The sequence below is a fragment of the Otolemur garnettii genome, unplaced genomic scaffold, assembly GCF_000181295.1.
Source record: "Otolemur garnettii isolate 467f Iridium unplaced genomic scaffold, OtoGar3 scaffold00001, whole genome shotgun sequence".
NCBI lineage: Eukaryota > Metazoa > Chordata > Mammalia > Primates > Galagidae > Otolemur > Otolemur garnettii.
Genome location: NW_003852396.1, coordinates 65,980,526 through 65,997,529, shown reverse-complemented (window position 1 = coordinate 65,997,529; position 17,004 = coordinate 65,980,526). Strand labels below are relative to the sequence as shown.

At 42.4% G+C, this 17,004-nt stretch overlaps 1 protein-coding gene across 1 annotated transcript in view; it reads left to right on the top strand.

Annotated features, from left to right (window-relative positions):
* LRRC4C (leucine rich repeat containing 4C) overlaps window positions 1–17,004 on the top strand; it is a 166,182-nt gene that overhangs the window by 88,900 nt on the left and 60,278 nt on the right. The window lies entirely within an intron of this gene.

Here is a 17,004-nt window from a genome sequence, read left to right as displayed (position 1 = left end):
TGATGCCATAGCACTCTACCAAAGGTGACAAAGTGAGATTCTGTCTCCAAAAAAAAAAAAAAAAAAAAAAAAATTAGAGAAAAGCCTAAACCCTAAAGAGAGGAAACTTCATGAAGAAGGAAAGGTGAATATAGTGGACACATATAGTACAGTCTGAAGGTAAAGAATAGAATTTAAAATAAACAGGCAAACACATTTTATGAACTTCACAGATTATTTGAGGTAACGACTGTAGTCTAAGAAAGATCTTACCAGATATTATCCTTCTCTTCCTTTAGACTGAATAATTGAACATGTAGGCTTTTTTTTTTTTTAATGATTTTAAGGAGATGAAAGCGTGAAGGAATTTTTTTTTTTTTGAGACAGAGTCTCACAATGTCACCGTTGGTAAAGTGCTGTAACATCACAGCTCACAGCAACATCAAATTCTTGGGCTTAAGGTATTTTCTTGCCTCAGCCTCCTTAGTAGGTGTTGTAGGCACCTGCCACAACACCTGGCTATTTTTTGTTGCAGTTGTCATTGTTGTTTAGCTGGCCTGGGCTGGGTTCGAACCCACCACCCTCAGTGTATATGGCTAGCTGTAACCACTGTGCTATGGGTGCTGAGCCAGCATGAAAGAATCTTGGTATGCTTATCTGGGTTGTTCATACCTCAAATAGATTGCCTTCATTTATGGGGTTAAGAAAACATTGATGAAAGTGAAATGCATTTGTAATCATTCTGATGACTCTTGATCTGTGTATCATAGTCTGAATTATTATACTACAAACCCAAGTCCTAAGGCTCTGAACCTTCTGTGAAGATCTTGAGAAGGTTTACCCTGGAGAAGAAAAGCTTTCTTCCGATATTAAAGGGTGTGCAAAATATTACATTTATTATAAGTAACCCCCAAGGGCAGAACCAGGGTTGGCAAGTAGAATTTCTAGTGAGATAGATGGTGGTTTCTTGGAATTATCTAAGATTAGCACTGCGCAAAGAATCAGTGGCTTCCCAGGGAGATGGGTGTTGGGAGCCCTGCTCAGCACCAAAAAACTTTAAGTGTCAGCAGGATGAACAGGTCAAAGCAAAAATTACATTAGCTAATACGAAGCAAGCAAGGAAGTTTTATTAAAAGGTTATTGCAATAGGGAACAGAGACTACAACTAAATCTAAACTCAGCTCCACTGGAGAGGGGAGGGTTTATCTAAGAGCTGGGAGACCGCAGGGTAGAGTCACAGGTCATCTACATTTGCTAATAGCTTCATTCAAAGGGACATAAACTTAAGATAGGAGGTAATTTGCAATTTAGAGGAAGGCAGGCCCCACCAAATTCAGCTCCCACTTTCTCCCAGAAACTAGGAGATGGTGTTGCAATCTCCTTTGCTGGTTACATGTCAGACAGATTGTTCCTAGGTCCTTGAAAAAGGTTGTAGAACTGGCAAGAGGCTTTTAAAAAGATTTGCAAATCAAAGGTCAGAGAAGGGATTTATAATTACAAGTTTTTAAAAGTAAATGCTCGAAGAAAAGAAAGGTTAGGGACTTAGTGTGTGTGTGTGTGTGTGTGTGTGTGTGTGTGTGTGTGTGTTGGGGGGGCGGGCAGGGAGGTGAGGGTGGGAGGAGCTGCCTAAACTGAAGGGCGGGGCCAGCTAGAAAAAAACCCAGCAGGGATATTAGAGCTGAAGTCAAGTGGTTAGAAAGGACCACTACTAAAATCTCTTCCTCGCCTCAGAGGTCCTCTTCCCTCACTTTATCCAGTCAACACCTCCTCGTGTTTTTAGATGAAATGCCTGTGTTTCAGTGAGGAAGTTTGGTCTAAAATCTAGCATCCGAGTGGATTTCTCCTTTCCAAGTGAGATGCTGTTATATAATAATTCTTTTTCCTTCACTTTGGTTTCAATATGGCTTTGCTCCAGAAGACCAAACTATTTTCCTTTTTTTTTTTTTCTGTTTGTAGAGGTCGGGGATTTAACATTTTATTGCTTTGCATTAATTAACATTAGGTTGAAACACGTGATGGTGCCTCTAAGAAAAAATGACAGGCTTCTACTTTCAGTAACAAACAACCTCACTCAGGGAAACCCAGGCTAATTAAACCTAGTACCCACCACCCCCATCACCTGAATGGGAAAAGGAAGAGTAAAGACCAACCCAACCTGTTGTGCACTATTGTTTAAGAGTTTTGATAAGAAGAAAGGAAGTTATAACTAAAACACTCCTATTCTTTAAAAGGCTTTTCAGATATAGTTTGGAGCTTTTGTTTTTATTATAGTGGTTCTTTATTGTATTCTGGCATTAATGGAGTTGCCACCACTAAACACACAGCACTATTAATATCATTTCATAGTGACTGAAATTGAAGATGGGTGAACTTCAGTTCTTTAAGGGAGCCGCCAATAACAAAACTCCCAGGCAGAGGAATGACTGAATTTGCCAGGAATGTCTGTGTAGAGCTCGCTAATTTAGAGGGGCATTTTCAAATATTAGAGTGGCTGGGATTTCCCAGGGGAGTTCACTTGGGCACAGCAAGTGAATCAATGTTTAAATGACATTATTATTAGAATGATTTGCAAGAAAGGACAAAAAAAGTCAATAGATGATTTACATTCATAGATGTAAATGCCAATCACACAAGACCTATTTGTCTTTGTAGGAGAGGCAGCTGAGCCCACTTCTATGTCCTGCCCTGCGGGCTGCTAGGTCAGGGGAACCACTTCTGAAGAAAAACGGTGAATTTGCTTAACAGCTTCCCCATTAAAAGGCCAGGCTTTGATCATTACCCTTAATAGCCTTACCCCTCCCGTTAGGCCCAGATCCCTGCAGGCCGGTTTCAGAGGGCTCCACTGCTGATTCCATAATTGGAATTGATAACTGACCATCACACAGGAGCTGGGGACATTTGTCAAACCCTGTCATCCTTGCAGAGCTGGAAACAGCCCTTCTCCTATTTGGGAAACTGAGCCTACAATGAATTTTAGAGTTTGGGGCCTCTGGATTTAGCCCAGCTCAACTCATTTATTTTACACAAAGGGGAATGAGGTGATGTGGCCTGCCCGTGGTAGGATAATTTGTTGGAAACAGAGAGGGAATTATAACTCATCTGTCCTCCCCCTGCCTGGCTTTGCCTTCAAGTGACACCATTTCTTCATGATTGAGTAATTTTCTCAGGGTTAAGGGGTAAGGTGGGCTAATGTGTGAGTTGGGGCACAGTTGTTAATCATCCTGTTTTGTTTTGTTTTTTCTTTCCAAACATTGCTTTCTTTGGATTGCCTCCCTCCGGCCAGTCTAACCTGGAGTCCCCTTTTTTGTTGTCAAACAGGGGCCCTGAGCCAAAGCCTATCCAGGTGCTGTAAGGAAGAACCATTCCCCACACCTTATTTTCCTAACCATTCTGATTTCCTTGTGCTGTTGCCCAAGAAAATGATGACAACAGCACATCGGTTACATGTCTTCCCCCAAATCACGGAGCTCATAAGGACAGGAACTAGGAGTTGAGGGAAGGTCTTTGTGATTCAAGAACCTTGAGTTTTGGGCCAGTATTCTTTGCTAATTTGTCCTCTTTCTCCTCCTCATCTGGACAAGTGATTTAACTCAATGCACATGACGGACCTGATAATTCAAAGTGGTTTGCGGTGAAGACCATATGAGGTTGCATCTGCTGCCTGGTGATGTCTCCCTCGCTTTCTGCCCGCGTGCCCCGCCTCCTTACCTCTCTAGAATTTCACCCTAAATTCACTTCTCCCCCACGTAGCCATGAAAACAAGCACCTACTCTAAATGCGTTGCTCTCTCTAAGACGGTTTTGCCTCTATGCTCTTCATAAATCCTTAAGGGAGTCACTGTTGGAGACTGAGTGCTCGTGGGAGTTCTTTGGATGGTTCTCACACCCACATTTCTCTGGGGGTGGGGGTGATGGAATTGACTGACCCTTTGAGAAAGAAGCCACCAATGCACTGGTGGAGCTTTTCTATAGAAAATGTTCACTTCTCCTGCTCAGGGAAAAAAAAAACAAGAAAGCCTCTTTATTCGACTCAGCTTGGGAAAATAAAAGTGAAAAGCTTCATTTCTTAGATGTAGAGAGAAATATCTGTTTCACTTCTTTGCTGTACCCAATAAGAGTGATGCATTTCCATCTTTTACTTTTTTAAGGGAAACAAAAGACCTTGCTTTTAAAAAAATAATTGAGTGAGAGAAAGAATGAGAGGTAACTAAGAGAAAACAGGGACTCCATGGATTGATGAAATATCTCATGTGCAAACCTAACTCTAAAGAAAATGAGATCAGTCCTAGTAAGCAATTCCCACTGTGCAGTCGGGGGTCCAAGGCTGAATCTGGCAAGCAGAGGCTGGTGTGTTCCCTCTGCCTGGTGTGCCTGGGGAACCGGCTGTACTTCGGGATGGCTGGAACTAAGGCCTCTCCATTTCTTTCTTTCTGTCTGTGCACATATGTGTAGGCAAACACACATCACATAAATACACACACACCCCAACTTGTTGAATAAAGGTTCTTACATCGGGCTGCTATACAGAGGACATGTATTTTCAGGGGTGGCTAAAGCCAGGAAAAAGATCTGACCCTTAGGAGTACAAATTTAGCAATTCCGTGGCATCTGATCAGCCAAAGGTCCTCTGCTGTTGATTCACACTTAACAGCGTTGTGAAGGACTATGCGTAACGCTGGAATTTGGAGCTGTAAAAGTATAGAAGAGAAAAAGTAACATATTTTCTTTCACCACCACAAAGGTTGTGGTTGATACCTCTATTACAAGAAAAAGCATAACACATTTACTTACCCAAAAGTTTTATGTGACACTGAAGGCTTCAGAAATGACCCAAAGATCCAGAGAAAATGTGCCTTCATATGCCTAAGTTGAATGGCGAATGGACAGTCATGTAGAAATTGTAGCAGTTCCTCTGGGTGTGGGCCAGGATACCTATCACTTGAAGGGTCTGATGACGGATTTTCAGGTGAAGCTGAAAGCTATCTTCTCCATATCCAAGGGGCCGTAGTTTGGGGGTAGTATGTTTTGAGCCCAAGGAAAAGTTACAATCAGGGTTTTAATAGAACAAGCGGGGAACATTGGGCCAGCACAGAATGACCAAGGCCCCTGGACTGTGGTCCTGAGTTCACATCTATCACTGGCATTTCTCTCTGTGTGGCCTTGGGCCAATTACCCTCCCCAGTTTTCTTTCTCAGCTCCAGGAACATAACACCTACTCTGTGAGGTTCTGGTCAGGGTTAACAGGAGAACACCCCTGGGGTCATCCAGCAGAATACCTGACAGCCCGATATTCATATTCTGTAGTTCTCTGCACTTTCTGCAAGAAAATTTCCCAGAAGGGAAACTATTTGGGAAGCAGAATTAATAACACATTAAAAAAAAAACATAATTAGATGTATTTCAGCAATCTTAAAGGAATATTGCATAATTAAACTCTAGAAGCTTAATATCTTTGTAAAATAACCAATCATTTCTATTCCACTAGGTAAGATATTTTCTTGCCTGGCCTTTCTGGAGAAATTCAAATACTCATTCAAGTTAAATTAAGGAAGAAAGGGGAAATCCTTTAAATAGAAGTCTGTAGAATTACTTCTCAGCTCAAAATCCAATGGCTCAATTCTATCAACTTTATCCTTGATAATGGCCCACAGGCCTTGTGTAGTGGAGCTGTCCTTCCTGACAGGCACATCCAAAACAACTCTTGGCCCTCAACTTCTATCTCTCTTCCCCATTGCTGTTCTTCAAGCCTGTCAGACCCACCCCTGCCTCTGAATCTTCGTACTTGCCTTCTGCTGCCTAGGACAGTGATCTCCTCAATAGCCACAAAGCGTGTTCTCTCACCTCCTTCTGAGGCAGGTTTCGGAGGAGGTAATCCTCTCCATGTGTTTGCATTTCTGTAATCTTCAGGTTATAAGAGTGTCCATTTCTGAGCTTGTGCCCTGATTCTTAAAAAATCCCCTTTAGGCCCAGATTGACTGCTTTTATTACCCTGGCAAAAACGAGCATCCATTTAGAAAAGCTGCTGAAGAAGCAGCTGGGAGAATGTAAATACATGTAGAATTATTCCGTATTTCAGACCCGGAAAGGCTCATGGACACGGATGGGCGCGTAGGCTCAATAAGGGCTGGCAGAAATCTTAACCTAGAATTGGAATTGAAAATGGAACTTTACTTGAGCTTCAGCATGGACTCCCTGTACTCTCTCAAAGGAATAAATAAATAAATAGAAAAACTGATTACATGCTATGGTGCATCTTGACACATAGATTGGCGACTTTTGCATTGATATGATGAGAAAGAATATTCGAGGAGGATATCTGTATATCTCATAACAATTGTTAATCGAGTAGGGAAAGTAATTCAGTCGTTGGACTTAGATTTCCACTAATTCAAGTGTGGAATGGAATTGCCAGGGTGAATCTTTGCTGAAAATAGATGGCTGTATATTTATGAGTTAGAATCAGACCTTACTCTTCTACAGTAAGTAAACGGGTACACGGTCAGGGTACACGTGTGTGAATGTCTTGCCTCCGTGTCTGTCTGTATGAGACATGTCATTGTAAACATTTAACATCTCCATCCTTCCCTTCCTTCCTCATCTATATAGTCACTGAGTAAATGACACCTGCCCTAAACGCCCTTCCTGACACTCTCCCCATCTCCACTGTTGCCCTGTCCAACTTCTCATTTATCCTACTTTATTGAAAGTGATGATAAGGTAATTGTCTATGCTTATTAAATGTCAATTCTATAATACCAATGATCACGTCTGTATTGGTACTATTATACATTTGAAGTAATGACATAGTATTTGGCATATGATTGGTGCTAACGCTGCCTAATACAGGTCTCATGAAGGAATGAATTGATTCGGTGCTGACTCGGTAGGAAGCCCTGTGCTAAACCATAGACAACACTTACCATCAGAAATTGTTTCCGTCCCCCAGGAGCTTGCAATGCTGATTTTCAGATAACACACATTCTCCTAGCATAGTCTAATGCAATAGATGATGACAAGTGAAATGGTTGTCAGAATCAGTCTTGCTGGAAAGCAGAGACAAGTCAGACCCTGTGGGCTGTGTCATGAGAAGTGATGGAGTTCCAGAATTCTAAAGGGGAAAACAAGGGAAAATGTGGTGAGCCAGTGTGCGTGTATACACATGGAGCTGTGGAAGCAGTGGGGTCATGCAAGAAATTAGTGATAGGGAAATTCATATTAAAAGGTGGATTTATCCTTTGGAAAGTTATAAGTGTGACCTGAGCTATGGGGCTGTCAACCCAGTAGCTAGGGGAAGCTTTGGTCATTTGTGAACAGGAAGGGGCTGTGATGGAATCACCTTTTCAACACGATTAACATGTGGCAGCTGAGTGCAGCGTAGATTATCTGTTGGCAAATAGAGTCCATGTTTGTGTGAACCTGTGACTTGATATGATAGGTGAGTGCCAGTCTGATTAATTAGGAACTCCTATGGGTCAGATAAGCAACTAAATGACGGGGCTAATCTTGAGGTTAGCACAACTTACGGAAGCTCAAGCTCAAGTGTTACACTTGAGAGAATCATTAGTGCTGGAAGATGCGGTGTACACGACATTAATTTTTCAAGGAGGAATAAACTTCTCAGTTCTATAGCTTGGGTTCTGAGTGAGGAGAATAGAGTAGAAAAGATGACCTGGTTCTCAATTAGATTCATTATCTTGTCCTTGTGTGTAATTTTTGTTTTACTTTTTTTTGGTGCAAGGTGGGGCATGTTTTTAATCCTTTCCATATCCCAGTAATGTTTAGATACTCTATGACAGCAGTTCTCAACCTGCGGGTCGCGAGCAATGAAAATACATCCTGCATAATAGATATTTACATGACGATTCATAACAGTAGCAAAATGACAGTTATGAAGTAGCGACGAAAATAATTTTATGGTCAGGGGTCACCACAACGTGAGGAACTGTATTAAAGGGTTGAGGCATTAGGAATGTTGAGAACCACTGCTCTGTTAGAATGCAGTTTGATATAGTAGGAAATCATGCAGTGTCCATAGTCAGACATCTCTGGGTCTGAATTATAACACTGTGCTCACTACTGATCTTGGGTAGGTTATAACTGGAGCCCGTTTTACCACAGTTAATACTCCATAGCCTCATCAAAGGGATTACAATTAGATTTGTATGTATAGAGTAACAGCCCTTTTAATATAATAATAATAGTTTTACCTACTATCTGTCAGATATTGTGCTTAGAGCCCAAATTCACTTTAATTGAATAGATACTTTGGCAAAATCTTAGATCTACTCTGTCTCCCCAGTGAAAAAGGCAGTCCACCATGCAGATTGTATGTGCTTTTTTGTGTGCCGTGGTGCACTCTTGTGCATGTGTGTCTGTGAATACGTGTGTGCATGTGTGTGTTGTATGGAGAGGGAAATGAAAGGTGGGTAAAGGTGCAAAGGGAAGTTACAGGTTAAGCTGACAACCTAGAGGCTGTCTCACAGGGAATCAGGTCAAGGTCAGACACGTGTGCCACGATAAGTTTTGCTTTTGGTTTTCACATTGGCTTTCTTGCTTAGCCCAGAGTGGTATTGGCTGGTTTTACCTCACTGTTCATCTGGTTTGGGACAGGCTTCTGTAATGGATCAAAAAACCTGTAGAGTTCGTATTTCTGTTCTTTGAGGGTTTTCTTTCTTTATGGCCTAGATTTCCATTTTGTTTCATTCATCCTTTTTTCCCCTCCCCGACAGTGCCTGTGCTAAATCTTCCCTGTTAAAGCCTTAGTTCGCTTACTTGTTCAGTCCTTACCCACAAGAAGCAAAAACCTTCTGCTAGACACAGTTTAGTTTGTGATGCATCCAAAACTTCTTGGGTTAGGGTGGCATCTGTGGCTCAAAGGAGTAGGGCGTACTGGCCCCATATGCCGGAAGTAGCAGGTTTAAACCCAGCCCCGGACAAAAACTGCAAAAAAAAAAAAAAAAAAAGAAGAAAGTAAAAAAATTCTTCGGTTAAAAGACACATAAACAAACTGCTTTCTGTGAAGTTTTGAGATTCTGTAAGCTTTCTGGTACCTGTGGTTTAAGACAAATGTCTTTGGCAGCCAAAATATAAATTCACTTCTACATTGGGCACTATATAGATTATTACTAAACTGCTGTATCATGAATTCCATTTGTGGTGATTTTGACAAATTACCCAGCCTTATAAATGCTTCAGCTGTCCACATTCTAACCCTCTTGTTTATGTCTCAGGTAAATTGTATGTATATATAGACAAAGAAATTGTATGCATATATATGTGTGTGTGTGAGAGAGTTCATTTTGTTCATTTTTTTGAACTTGCTAATCAAATGTCTTTGTCCTCTAGAAGTCAAGAAAATCTTTTTTTTTGAGACAGAGTCTCACTATGTCACTCTGGGTAGAGTGCCATGGCATCACAGCTCACAGCAACCTCAAACTCTTGGGCTTAAGCTTAACTTGGGCAAGCTTAACTCTTGCCTCAGCCTCCCAATAGCTGGGGCTACAGACGCCCGCCACAATGCTTGGCTACTTTTTAGTTACAGTTGTCACTGTTATTTGGCAGGCCTGGGCCGGGATCGAACACACCAGCCTCAGTGTACCTGGCCAGGGCCCTACTCACTGAGACTAGAAGTCAAGAAAATCTTATCACTCTATTGTACTATTTTAAAAGTAAAATATGACCAAATATTGATGTGACATGTTGATAGGATGAACATCTTTCAGATTAGACACTAAGTGCCCATATAGTGTCATTTAGCCCGATGCTAAAATACAAACCGGTTCACATATATTTATTTAATAGTTATGAAAATCAAAAATTATCATTATTATTATTATTATTTTTGCTTTTTTTGGCCGGGTCTGGGTTTGAACCCACCACCTCCAGCATATGGGGTGGGCACCCTATCCCTTTGAGCCACGGGCACTGCCCGAAAATCAAAAATTATTAAGAATTCTTATAAAATGTAAACTCTGAATGGCAAGTGGGTTTCATCCTGAACAACAACTCTGATTGATAAGACGTGATTATCCGAGTTACTCTGAGGAAGGTTTTTGGCTGCATCCAGGTCTCCTGGAACAGCAACCAGGATCAACCAGCAATGCCTGTGGTGTGACAGGAGTGGGAATTTTCACGATAACACGAGGAATTTTACACGATCCCTTACCACAAATAAACACAAGAACCGAGGCACAAAGAAATTATGTAATTTGCAAGTTCAGAGGGTCCGTGTGTTTTTGGAGTGTGGACTATAGAAGATGAGGCAGCCGCGGGATGGCAGAAGTAGCTGCAATTCGGGAAAGTGAAGAGAAACAGGGACGTCCTTCCCTGGTGATGCCATGTAGGCTCGGATCTCTTTATTCTCAGTGTTGTGTGGTGCTGTTTATAAAAGGCCATCAAGCACCTGGTTTAGGGATCATGTTAAACTGGGTTCAATTCTAGTTCCTACCACTTCAGGCCATTTTCTGGAGCTCCTGTTTCCTCATCCATAAACCTAAATATTAGAATGAGTAAAGTTCTGTGTGTGAGATTCATGGAGAAACACTAAGTGGTGACCAGTCATATCTTCCATATCTGTAGCAGAAGTAGCTACTGTTCCCCTGACTAGATGAGAAAACGAGAGGAACATAACTGAGCAAATGAAAGACCTCTTCACTCTGAAAACATGGCAACGACCTTTGATGGAAGCTTTCCCCTCAGGGAAATGGCTCTGGGAAAAATGACATAATAATGCAATGGAGCTTGCCTGCCATTAGCATCACTCCCCTCCCCTGGATTCTGTGGCATCCAGACCCTCTAAGGCTAAATATATAATAAGTATTTGCTTATTCATGGAATCCTTAGTTTTGAGATTGTATCCCCAGGTAATTTTTTTTTTTTTTAATGTTTTAACAACTTCATTAGAATACCCCCACTCTGCTCCCATTTCTTCAGGAATTGTCACATATTAAAATTCATGTTCAAAGCATATTTAAGCAAGAAGGTGACTTTTTGAGTTCACGTTGTAATTGATGATACAAACTACTAATTAAATGCATCTGTGTCCAATCAAAACATATCTAGAATATAGCAGCACAGCTGTGCACCAGGGGAGCTGCCTGGTAGATTTGATTGGTGATGGCATAAGGACATAATTTGTCCTTTGGCCAGTGACTTCCAAGTCTGGCAGAACCTCAGACTCTCTCAGAGGAGCTTTTAAAAATCAACGCGGTATTCTCTCTGCCCCAACCCCCAACACTGTCATCCTAAGATTCTAATATTCGTTACCTTCCTGAAGAAGTTGCTGATGATCAGCCAAGATTCTAAAGTATAGTTCTGAAACTAAAGTATTTTGATGAAACAGAAACAATGCCTGGTGTGGTCCAGAGTTCTTAAATTCATTTGCCTCTGAATTCTCTCATTCTCTCACAATCCCAGTTTATATTTTCTTGTTGCAACTTCTCCGCCATCCTTGAGAGGTTTTACAAAAAACCTTAACAGCAAATGCAGGCGGGTCTTCTCTGCTTCCGTGTTGCCGAATGTGAAGTCCCCATTTATATAATACTCGGCTCTTTGGAAGTGTCACTGATTGTCATTCTTTGCGTACTGGGCACCTGTGTAAAACAATGGCTATTTATTAGAAATGACGATAATATTAACAGCCTGGTGAGTTTTAAGTAGCATTTATGTTTAAAAGGTTAACTCATATTGCTCAATTTAACCTCAGGTTGTATTTTGTTGTCAAAAATATTCTTCCACTATGATCATACTTACGAGTTGCAACGTTGCCTGCAAATTGGCACGTACATTCATATTTTCACCTAAACAACGTGTACACATAAAATAAGATATAAATGCTATACTCTTCTTCACCTTCTCTCTCTCTGGAGATATATTTTCAGGTTCTAGTATGATCTTTTAGTCAGTTTCTCTTCGGATTGCTGTTCAAATCTGCCTCATATCAAGAAGCTAATATGCCGATGTGCCGAGCCCATTTTTCATTGTTTCCACAATCGCCTTTTTTTTTTTTTTTTTATTGAATGGTATGAAGAAGACATTTTGAGGGAACAGGCCCACCAAATGGTGTTATGAACGCCTATCTTCCTAATTATAAAATTCAATCAAATGCATTATATCTTTCATCACAGGAAATCTGCGTGGGGCAAAAACACAGCAACACAACGCCTTATTCTAGTAGTACACAAAACAAAACAGGGTTTTGGAACCAGTTGGCAATGATTATAAGGAAAAAAGTGATCAAGAAATAACTTTAAAAAAGGAGAGGGAGACCTTGCCAGACTCTGTTGAAAGGAAAAGTGAAGGAAAAGAAACAAAGAACCCTCATCTTTTTTTTTGGCTGGGGATTTGAACCCATGACCTCCAGCATATGGGGCCGGCGCCCAACCCTTTTGAGCCACAGTCACTGCCCCCAAACCTCATCTTTTAATCTTGACCATATCACAACAGAAATGGAACGAAGACCATGAGGTCAAGTAAGTGTTTTAAGTGGGTCACCCACATCTTAGACCCAGCCACACCAAGAGAGCCCTGACCCCAATCCCAAGGCAGTCAACAGCTCTTGTTGACACCCCATCGTATTTGCACATACATCATAAATTTCCCCTGATGGAAGAGCCATTTAAGAGATTGAGTGAAAGCCTTCATGGCTGCTTGAGGTAATTTAATGCCAAAACTCATTCCTTAAAGAGGTTATCCATCAACAGACTATCAAAAACTTGCACAGGTGTGCACAAAGAAAGCGTCCGTGCCAACTGTATTTGCATCCTTTTCATTTTGCATCATCAAGGTCCACTTTGAAGCTGCTTTCCAGGAACCAGGACTACAATTTGTATTTGGCATCTGATGTAGGTTTTTTTTTTTTTTCTTTTTTCTTTATTTCCCCTGTTTGGAGTTAGTAGCTCCCTGGTTTGTACTGCTTGAGAAAGAAATCGTGCTCCCTTCTGCGCCAGTTTCAAACAGAGCAAACCCTGCTACAATTTAAGTCTTTTTTTGGTGCAAATCCTTTGAAACCACAGAAATGGTAACAATACAAGAACCCAGGAATAGAGACCTGCAAGGTAGAGAAAGGATGCAAACTCGATACAACAAAATAGCTTCAAGCCCCAGACGAAGAACCAGTTTGCCTTTCTCTTTATACTTGTGATGATAATAGGAGCTCTATGAACAAATATTCACCCCGAGTTTTACTTAAGATTTCATTACGTGCTGCCCAACGTATCGCGCTCACATGGGTCTTCTCTAGTCAAATACAAAAGGGAAGCCATTGAAATGTGGAGAGAGGCAGAGAATAAATCTTTCACAAGCACGATTTAGAGTCGTAGCACCAAAAGGAAGTCAGAATTTCAATTTGCTTTTTACAACCAAGGCCTCTGCATTTAGAAAATAATTCAAGGTTCAATTGGAGAAACCATACCAGTTGATGTCTCGGGGTAGTTCGTCTTCACTATTTTGATACTGATAAAATTAGCTTCTTAGGACTTCAGGCTAGATTTTTTTTTTCTATCTTCCTTCAGTATTAATTCCTCACTCCAAAAGCGTAATTCAATGAGTTATTTTACATTGGCTGTGGGCAACCTAAGTCTCCTAAGATCAGATCCCTGCCTATTCTTTTTCTCTTTCCCCTCATTCCACTTACTCACAAATGATCCCCCCTCTCTCTCTCTTTCCCCCTCTCTCTCCACCACTTCTCTACACATACACACCTTTCTCCCCACTTCCTTCATTTCCTTCAGGCATTTTGTCCCCTCAGGGCTGAGTGAGAGTTGGTGTTGCGTCTGTTCTCTATAGCACACTGATGGTTAAAGTCCCTCGTCTAGGAAAACTCCTTTGGAATCCTCTACTCCACTAGCCATGGATGGACCAATTTTGCACTCCAGGAACGGGCAGCCTGATGCCATGAGGGCAAAGGAAATAAAGAAGTGATCAAAACATCTAACTTGCCAGAGTCCCTCTCTTTCTCTCTGCCTTCATTTCCTTGTGTGAATATCACAGATGGCTGGGCTGGTTAATCTCCAGGGTCCTTCTCAGTGGTGCCAATATCCTGTGGTGCTTGGAAGTGGGCTGCTGCTTTTCAAGAGAAGATCAGAGGCAGCTCTGTGGGCACAGGAGGGGAGGGGAGAAGGCATCCCCATTGTCCCTGTCTGATAATTGAGGACTTGCAACTGGCCTTATGAGGGCTGTCAGTCCAAACTTCCACACACAGAGCACAGCCAGTAGAAATGCAGGAATCTAAAATTTGTATCTAAGAACATCAATGTAGCAGCTCAAAAACATAAAAATAAAAATCTTCCCAAAAGGCATTACACCTTCAAGTAGTTTCATCTTCAGCTGAGCGTGTCTCTGCTACGCGAGGCAGTGCTAAGAGTTCAGATGTAATTTTGCATTTGGCACAAAGCCAGCCATCAAATCCAAGAGGGAAGTCAGAGTTCAGGCTTCCTTAGGCTTCCCCCATCACCCCCACTGCTGAGTGCCTGAAAAGGATTTTTTCCCCATACAAGGAGAGATGATCCAATCTGAGCCCCAGGCAGTCGCTGTGACTCCTTTGTTGGTTTCCCTGCTCACTCGGCAGTGCCCTGCTATGGTCAGACTGAAATGTGTCAGTGGCAGCTGCTGCCACCCCCTGCCACAGCCCTGCCACTCCTGAGCTACTGGGGCATCTGACACAAAATGCTTCCTGACAGAGGGGCCTCCGTCATGCAGAGAGATCAAGTGGTGGGGTTCTTAGGGCGAGAGGATTTGCTTAAAGGGGGAAGTGAAATCCGAAATCCGTCCATCAGCTTCTTTCCCTCATTGAGCTGGTACGTGCAGAAATGCTAGAGACAGCCATTCTGGAAACCTGCCTTCCCCTGGCAGCGACGTGCATGCACTGTGCAGACTCGAGGTGATCCAGTGTAAACCTCTGCTGAGCGTGAAAGCCCCATGTCACTGCTGTGGACAAAGCAGGGACTATGCAGTCCGTGCCTTTGGAAGAGGAAAATGTAAAAGTGCTGGTGACTCGTAGACGCAGCCAGCACCGCATCCCGGTGACCTCGTCCCATGCTTTGTTTTGCACAGGCTCAGAGATACCCACTTTGGGGAGATTTGGTCTGAGAAGGAAAGAGGAGCGGGGCGGGGGGGGCTCCTATTTTTCACCCATCTAGTATATCTGTCTCTCTTTTCTCCCTGGCATCCTCACTGGGTGAGGAGTGAGGATCTTAAATCTGGAAGGCAGGAGAGTCAGGAGAAATTCCCAGACACTCAGAGAAATAACAGCCTTATCTCAAATTGGGACGTAGGATGAATCTGTCCTACCACATTCTAGGCTCCGTATTTTGTGCCTTTACTTGTGAGTTTATTCCTTCGTTTGTACATTTAAATATCTGTTAAATCACTCAGTAAATTGTTATTGAGTATCTACTATCAGTAGACCCTGAATCTAGACCAGTGAATGAGAAACAATGAACTTCAGGGCTCTGCCTTCCTACAGCTTCGTATAAACAAGCAAATAAAGAAGCAGGCAAAGGACAGATTGCAGGAAGAGCGATGGGAGCAATAAATAGGCTGATATGGTAATTCGAGGCAGTAGGGATGCTGCTTGGCATTGGGGGGGTGGAGAAGGCTTCTGTGAGGACAATAAAAGGCTAAAATAAGGAGATGAGCTACCATGGGGAGGGGGAGGGGCGGGGAAGAACATCGCAGGGCCCTGGATGTGGTCACGTTCCCAGATGTCCAGGGACCCGGGGCTTTTCCTGCTCTCCCTCCCTCCCTCCTCCTTTATCCAGGACCTCCCATACCCAATGCTGTCTTCATCACTCCTAACTGTGTTACCTTCGCCAAGTTCCTTCGCCTCTTTTATTCCATTTTCTTGCCTGAAAAACGGGATAATAGAAGCTATAGGCTGTACATCGGTGGTTATTTCAACATAAAAATTTTAAAAAGTAGCACAATGCCTGGCACTTTGCGGGAGCTCAGCAGATCTTGGTTCCTCTTCTCGCACTTCTCACTGGCTTTTCATCACATTTTATTTCAGATTCCTAACTAAACTGCACATGGCACCTCTTGCCAGTGATGGTAATATTTTAAGAGGGGCTACATGGTGCAGTGCTATTCCTGATCCTCTGTCTGGGACAGATTGTGATTGGGAGTGGGTTGCCATGGAGGGTTTTCTCCGGCTCTCAAAGTCAACCCCTGTTGACAGTTGCCTACAATGTATCTGAAGCCCTGGAAGCTGGAAACCCTAGTTTCCAGCCCTGCCATTCTTTGCCCTTGGGTGGGTAAGTTCAGGGTAGCTGGTGCTTGCTTGGGAAACTGGTAATGTTGAAGAACAGCTGCTGTAAGGGAACGTGTATAAATACACAATACACCATGGCGAAAATGCAAATATCCCACCCGGGAAGTGCGCTTAACTCCTGCATTTCCACAGATCACCCACACGGTCCCCGGGCTCTTTGCAGCTGACTGCCAATCAAGGTGTTAGCTGATAACAGGTACTTACTGATGTTTTCCCCATCAGGTTTTATACCTGTCTGGAAACTTGTTTAAAACTCACTTTGCACACTTTATTTAAATTTCACTGTGTGAAAAAATTTCTCCTGGGCTGAACTGGGATTTGTAACAGGAAGCCCCATATGAAGAAAGTAGCCTGTGAGCACAAGCGGTTATAACAGGGGGGAAATGGGGATAACGGACTCTTTCTAGGAAAGAAGGTGAACAATTGCTTTATTCGAATTGGATACACTTGGCTATGAGTTTGCAATTCCCGTCTCCAGGGCTATCTGCCATTCTTCTCCTTCTTCTTCTGACATGGGAAATAAATAGGTCTAAGTACCGTATGGGGGGTTTTAGTAAAATTCTTACGTCAGCTCAGACCGACCTCTTTTTTGACATCTGCCTTCAATTCCAACAACCTCCCCAAGACACAGATTCTAGTGGAGTCCTCATTCCTACGAGTCTCCAGGCTCCCTATTTCCAACTTGTTGGCATTTTCTTACTCTCGACTCATTTTAATGTGATTATTTTCTTGTTTTTTTTTTTTTTTTTTTTTTTTGGT